The 7,885-nt window shown below is 39.8% G+C and overlaps 1 non-coding gene across 1 annotated transcript; it reads right to left on the bottom strand.

Annotated features, from left to right (window-relative positions):
• Positions 1-7,527: 7,527 nt before the first annotated feature.
• Positions 7,528-7,632, bottom strand: LOC116085548. Its single transcript, XR_004116633.1, has one exon. It is a non-coding gene; the product is annotated as a small nucleolar RNA U13 (small nucleolar RNA).
• Positions 7,633-7,885: the final 253 nt, after the last annotated feature.

Below are 7,885 nucleotides of genomic sequence, written 5' to 3'. Positions count from 1 at the left end.
CACAACAAACTGTAGGCTAGAGGTTTAGGGTTGGTGTCCCAGCCCTTCCACTTGAGGCCTTGCCAGGCTATAGAAGGCAATAGGTTCAGGCTCCATGTTCCCCATTTATGAAGCTGCTACACACACTCGTCTACTCTAGTCACATCCATAATATCGGGGATAAGGTCTTGATAAAGGATAAGAGGCAATAAGACCCCAAAAGGGGTTCTGTGTCTCTTGGATTTCAGACTAGTCGCTAGTATCCCCTAACTCAGACGTGTTTCAGATTAGTCTTTCTAATCATCAACAAGGCCTCATAATTAGACATAAAGGTACCCCAAGAAATGATTTATAAATGGTTAAGATTGGACATTGTCTCCTGGCTGACACAATGTTTCCAACTATCTTTGTTTAATGTTTTACATACTAGAGAGTAATTGAAGGGTTTATCTCACTCTAGGACATTAGCTGAAAGTGTTAGGTCGGGATTCCCCTCTGCCTGCCTCCAGCAAGAACCAGAGAACTAGCATAAGAATACCTCAACAGGGAGGGCTACACCCCTCTTCCTTCTGTTTCACACCTAGCTACCAGACCCTGTTGACCTTGGTGTGGGGGTCGCTTGCCTACGTGACTTCAGTCTAGCACTAAGACTGAGAGAAGAAGGACTTGGACTCGCATGCAGGACTAGCACTAGAACTTAGATGGGCTAAGACTCAGATTCATACATCCCGCAGTCCCCCAGGCCCAGAGCGCTTGGGCCCGGGGAATACAACACCAGTTCAGAAGAGATAGCTGCTGCTTTAGACCCAGTATGTTTCAGATAGCCTCAGATATACCTGAACTATTGAGCTGCCAGATTTACCATCTCTCTTTTGCAATGACTGTAAAAGTCTGATGCCATTTCTAAGAAATACATTTAGATCTTATACTTCATGTGTCATCTCTGCTGTCATTTCTTCGCCTACGCCTTGTCGACCTGACTAGGACCCCCATTTCTCCCGCGGGTTGAGGGAGGCCCAGATGGGCCGGCCCGCGGCATGAAGCGTCTTTGCTAATGCCACTCTCATAGATTCCATGGAGTTTCCATTGCACTAGGTTTCTATCTTGCTTCCAAAATGCCCTGCCCCAATTCCAGTCATCTCTCTCAATATTCTCTCCTCTACCCCAAACCTGATCTCTCCTGCTCCCATCTCCACCCCCAGTGCACCTGGGAAATCTGTTCTATTTTTTCCCTCCCTTAAGCCTCCTTTGTTACCTAGTTTCTCTGGGTCTGTATATTATAGCATGTTTATCCTTTATAGCTACTATTCACGTATAAGTGAGTACATACCATGTTTGTCTTTCTGGGTCTGGGTTATCTCACTTAGGGTGGTCCCCCCCCCAATTCTATCTATTTGCCAATTATCAAATTTCATGACCTCATTGTCTTTAACAACTGAGTAATATTCCATTATGTAAATGTACCACATTTTAAAAATCCATCCTTTGGTTGAGAGTCATCTAGGTTGTTTCCAGTTTCTAGCTATTATGAATAAAGCTGCTATGAACATAGTTGAGCAAATGTCCTTGTGGTATGGTGGAGCATCTTTTGGGTATATGCCCAGTAGTGGTGTAGTTGGGTCTTGAGGTAGATAGAATTCCAATTTTCTGAGAAACCACCATATTGATTTCCACTGTGGCTGTGCAAGCTTACACTCCCACCAGCAATGAAGGAGTGTTCCCTTTCGTCCACATCCTCCCCAGCATGAATTATCACTTGGACCATAGCAACTCTTATAAAAGAAAGCATTTAATTGGGTTTACTTATAGTTTCAGAGGTCTAACCTATCAACATCACAGTGGAAAGCATGGTGTCCTGCAGACAGACATGGTGCTGAAGAAGTAGCTAAGAGTTCTACATCAGGAACCGCAAGCAGCAGCAAGACCTGGCTTGTGTTTTTGTTTTTTTTTTTGTTGTTGTTGTTTTTTTGTTTGTTTTTACATATAGTTTTCCAGGTTCTATTTGCTGGAGTGACATCCTTGGCAACCCTACTTTCTTTCTTTTTTTTTTTTAAAGAATTATTTTATTTCATTTTTATGTGTATGAGTACACTGTAGCTGTACAGATGACTGTGTTCGATCATGTGTGTGGCTGCTGTTGATCTCAGGACCTCTGCTCAGGCTCGCTCCGCCCCGCTCGCTCTGGCGTAATTTTCTGCAGCTGTCGTCAGACGCACCAGAAGAGGGCGTCTGATCTCATTGTGGGTGGTTGTGAGCCACCATGTGGTTGCTGGGAAACTAACTCAGGACCTTCCCGAAGAGCAGTCAGTGCTCTTACCCGCTGAGCCATCTTGCCAGCCCCATGAAACCTCAAATCCCACCCCCACTGATATACTTTCTCCAATAAGGCCACACTTCCTAATCCTTCTCAAGTACTGCTACTCCCTGGTGACTAAGCACTCAAATATACGAGCCAACTGCGGCCATTCTTATTCAAACCACTACATGTAAACAATTTATTTTTATTAGATAATAATAATGCATAGAAAATAAAAGAAAATAGTTTAAATATTTTATCCAAAGATAGATAAGAAGATAAATCTTTTTCACACACACTATACATATAATCATAAACATAAAAAATAGAACTGTTTACAAAACTGAATCTTTTGATACTCTTCTAATTTTCTTCTTATCAGTTGAGAGCAATCTGTGAACATTTTTCAGGAAAATAATTAAGGATTTAATGGCTATTTTACTATTTCTTTTGGTGCTTATATCATTTTTGTTAGCATCTAATGTTATTACGAACAGCATTTTAGTGGTTTGTATATTTGTTTATTTCTTGGGGCATGTGTGTGTGTGTGTGTGTGTGTGTGTACTTGGGTGTGCCTCAACAGTAATGTAGAGATCAAAGTACAACCTACCAGACCCAGTTTTCTCTCTCCAGTATGTGAAACCTGGAGATTGAACTTGGGTCAGATTGGCTGGCAGGTGCCACCAATCATTTAGCTATCTTGGAGGGGCTTCCTTTAAAATGAAGCATTTTTAAGGCTGGAATTTTAGCTCAGCAATAGTAGAATACTTCCCTAGCATGCATAAATCCTGGATTCAAGCACCAGTACTGAAATTAAAAAAAGCAAAAGCTGACATTTCATGGATGGAGAGATGGCTCAGCCAGTAAGCATTCTTATGATTCACAGAAGCCACAAGTTTGGTACCTAGCACCCATGTTAGACTGTTCACAACTCCTGGTGTCTCCAGCTGCAGCAGATCCCACAGCCTCTAACAGACATAGATATACCTGCTTGTCTATATGCATACATATAGTTAAAAATAGAGGTATATTTTTGTGTAAGGTAAAGCTAAGAATTATGTGATCTATTAAGGTATAAAAGAACACAGCTTTCAATGGTCACATGAAAGTCTTTATCCTGTAATGAGAGCAATGAGGAAGGCTTATATCTGCTATTTGAAAGTTCAGACCTCTTCTGCCTAAGTCTCTTATTTAATATAAAATTCTGTCCATATTCTGTCTCTTACTTCTAATGCTGGCATTTAGGTTGGTGGAACACAATATATGCAGGAGTGTAGGTAAATAGGGCCATAGGCAGGCTCCAGCTGTGTAACTCGTCATCTCTAGCCTGCATGAGACACAGCATGTACCCAGGATCTCCTGAGAGCTCTCTGTTCTGGCTGTCTGAACTCCATAGTCAGCCTCCTAATCATAATGCCTACACAAGGGCTCTTCAGACTTCAGCAAGTGTGAACTGCACTCAAGGGCTTTCTCAGAACAGATTCCTGGCCATGCCCAGAGATACAATGCAGCTGAAAGGTTGCAAATCCTGTAAACTGTAGGTGAGGAGGTGCAAAGGCCATACTTGACCATGTTAGTACCTGCTGCAACCTGACCTTGGGATCATTTTACCCTCAGAGAGTGATACTATGTCTTGTTCCCTGGTTCTTAGCTACAGTAGGCATCACTGGAGATTCTGAAGCCTTCTAGAGTCCTGAGTTCCACGGCAACCACAATGTGTGGGAAGAGTGCTTCCTGTAGCCTTCTTCCTTGTCCTTGAAACCATTCCCATTCTGTATTCTGTAAGCACAGACCTTTCAAGGCCCCAAATAAGAAAACACAAGCTTGTATTCTTCAGGCTTCTGATCTGAAGAGGTATTATTCTCCATTGTCTTTTTCCCATTTTAACATCAAACATGGACTATGGAGATAGATTAACACAAAGGCTCTGACATCTCACATCCTTGGCCCTGTTGTCCTCTATTTTCTTTTCCTTCTAGACCAGAAAGACTCCCTGCATTTTGCATGTTGTTGTTTCAAGTTTCAAGTTGCTTTGCCATATGTGTGTGTGCAGCATATGTGTGCCTTATACCCAATGCTGCCAGAAGATGGCAGACACTGGAATCCCTGGGATTGGAGTTATAGACATTTGTAGGCCACCATAGGGGTATTGGAATCCAGGTCTCAGTTCTCTGGAAGAGTAGCCAGTGTTCTTAACTGCTGAGCCATCTCCAGCCCCACATCTCCATTCTTAATACTTCCTTTCTCTGGCTTTCCTTTCTTTGGCTTTCTTTGCTGGGACTATAGTAGCTGAGTGTCTGATAAAGAACATAATATAGAGATTATAAAAGTATGTTGTTAACAACACATAGTGTCATGTGCCTGGGGTCTACCCAACTTTAGGGAATGGTTTGAGGTGGACACAGTGCTGGACGAAAGGCTGATGATCTCTGACCTTACTCTTACTTACTTTATATTTTTCTGTACTTGAATAATCACTGATCTCCGGCAATTAACATATGCTGTACAGCAGAGGGAAATTCAGTAGAAGATTTATTACTAGATCTCCTTTCTCTCTTGCCCCAGAGCCTCACCTCTCACTGGCCATGGGGAGGCTTTGGAGCTTTTAACTCTTTGTGAACCAGGAAAAGAAAGTCACCCTCACAGAAAGAAAACTTTCTAGCAAATATGCACAGACACACACATATTCTTGTCAGGTCTGACCACCTATCTCATTCACTCCACAAGTATTTGTGCATACTTACATATACACACCTATACTTACATATATAATTGGTGGATGGAGCCCCCATGATCAATGTCCATTGGACAAGCACCATTGCAGAAAAACTTACCCATTCTGAATGAAAAAAAAGAGCTCCAGCCTTTATTGCTCAAGAGAGAAAAAGCTTCTACTTTTTTATTACTGAATGAAGGAAGCTTTGTGAATAAGAATAAAAGAGCATTTAATTGTTGTTCTTGGTACTTATACTTTTTCAGGATACGTGATTACTTGTTTTCCCAAGTATCTTTACATTTCGCAAATTCTTATAAATTGAATAAGAAGTTTCAGCAGCAATGTTTTCATGAGTTTCCATCAAGACTAGTTATCTAAGTAAACTTTTATTAACTGTCACTAAGTCCACAAGTTCATTAAAAGTTTAAAACAATAACTCATATGTCATTAAGTTAGCACAGTTTTGTCAAGAAGCAAATCATTTGCCTTGTGTCTCACTAGTGTTGAAGTTTTGTATAGGTAAATCCAGCCAATATTTCATCTTCTGTCCTTGTGCCCACACGAAATTGTCCTCTCCCAGTTTATAACATTTAACTATCAGACAATCATTTCACAGCCAGCCCAGAAGGTATTCTTCCCCTAATCACAAATCTGTTCCAAGCCTGCTTTCTATCCTAGTGCAATTAGCCCAAGACATGTGAGGGTTTATTGAGTCCTTCATACTATAGAGGGCTCAAAATTACCTTTATAAATTTAGGAATTCTATAGAAGCATTAGTAAGACTTATAATATAATCAATTTGTCTACAAAGCATTGCCGTAAGAGAATACATCTTCACCGATCTGCAGAAAATCTGCCTAATAGGATGGGCTAGTGCCCAGGAACTTTTATACTATTTTAATAATGACAGGAAAGGCATATCAGCTGCAAGAAGCAATCCTGGGATGAAGTCTCTTTGGCCCTTGCCTCTTAGAGCTCACCCATCGCAGACAATGATGGGCCATCTCCAAAGGTCACTCACATACCTTTAGCCTACACTAGATGGCTCCTGACAGGAGTAATTCCTGGAACACACAGTAATTATGTGTTTTCATTTCATTTTTTCATTACATTTCTCTGTTTATGCTTTATTTATTAATTCTAGTCTTTCTAGTTTCAGGCTCAATAATTTTGTTATTTTCATTATATATAGAAAGGGAAATATTTTTTAAGTTTTATTTTTATTTTATGTGTATGAAGGCTTTGCCTGCATAGCTAATCTTTTTCCAATGTGGCCTTATTCTGCCCTTCTAGCAATATCTTTATCACTTTTAGATTATTTTCTTTTTCTGATATGTTTTTGTTTTTATTTATTTGATTTTGTGTTTTGACATTCAGTCATCCTTGTCTGCGTAGGGAGATTGAGGCCAGCTTAGACTACATATAACCTTAATCTCAAAAAACAAACACATAAACAAATAAAAGACCAACCAAACAAACAAAAACACCCATAAGGACTGACAGACACAAAATGCCCTAGGTTTGAAGTTTATCTCTTTATAGCCTTTGACAATCTCATTAGCTTGATAGTGCAACATTATGGTTTTCTTTAATGTATAATGATAGTAAGTCTTGCTTTGGTTTGAATTATGAATAATGTGAATTTGAACCTAATATACATCTAAATCTATAGGAAATAAGTCATGCCCTTCCTTCTTTGCTTCTCTTTTTCCTTTCCACATGGGGCTGGAGAAAGCTTTTATTTTCCTCAGAGGAAGAAGGGTGCCGAGGGCTTAGCTTGGGCACAATGGCCAGAGCATGGCCAGAGACTCCTCTGGCAGGGTTCCCCAGCCTATTCTCAGTTAAATATAAACCAGCAGACAGACCACTGGCATTACTTTCTGTAACTGTTTAACCACTGAGACCAGAATCATCCCTCCAGGTGTTACACTGTAGCAGTTCTTAAACTAGCAAGTGCTTCAACATTTTATTCCTAACTCCTATTACAGATGTAAGAAAGAGTCAGGCAGTGGTCGTGCATGTCTTTAATCCCAGCCCTTGGGAGGCAGAGGCAGGCAGATTTCTGAGTTCGAGGCCATCCTGGTCTACCGAGTGAGTTCCAGAATAGTCAGGGCTACATAGAGAAACTATGTCTCGAAAAACATACCAAAAAAAAAAAAAAAAAAAAAAAAAAAAAAAAAAAAAAAAAAAAAAGAAAGAAAGAAAGAAAAAAGGATAAGAAAGATTTTCCTTGAAAGAGGCTTTAGTAGATGGGAGGGACAGCTCCATCTGATACTTAGGAACAGGGTTGGGTGGGTGGATAGAAAATTCCTAGGAAGAAGCATAAAGGCTAAGGGGATTCTTGCTCAATCAATTCAATAGAATTCATTCCTAAATCATTTTATTGATGAATGACAGGCATGAAAAAAACTACATATTTAATGTGCATACACAGTGAGTTTAGAAATAAGTACATACCTGTGAAACTAGCATCAAGGCTATAACCATTAACAGTACTTATTGAAGTTTTCTCTTGCTTCTTTATTTTTTTTCTTTCTTTCACATCAGATAATGTGCCCATATTGTAACAAGGTTTATGGGTGGCACATATCATGCAATGGTGTGTATACCCAATCATCATGCTTTATGAACCAGAAAGGATCTTGCTTCTTTATTTTTATTTATGTGTATATAAAGAATATTTATAATGAGAATCACCTTTCCGAATTGAAATTTAAATATAAGATACAGTATTGGTAGCTCTAGGCACTATACTATACAGATTTCTAGGCTTATTTATTTAGTATAATTTGAAATTTTTACCCTTTGGCTAACACCTATTTCCCCATCCCTTGAAGCCCTGGGCAATAACAGCTCCACTCTCTGCTTATGTGTTATTTCAGGTTCTCCAAGTG

The sequence above is a fragment of the Mastomys coucha genome, unplaced genomic scaffold (genome assembly GCF_008632895.1).
Source record: "Mastomys coucha isolate ucsf_1 unplaced genomic scaffold, UCSF_Mcou_1 pScaffold9, whole genome shotgun sequence".
NCBI classification, from domain to species: Eukaryota; Metazoa; Chordata; class Mammalia; order Rodentia; family Muridae; genus Mastomys; species Mastomys coucha.
This window is presented reverse-complemented; position numbering and strand designations above follow the sequence as displayed.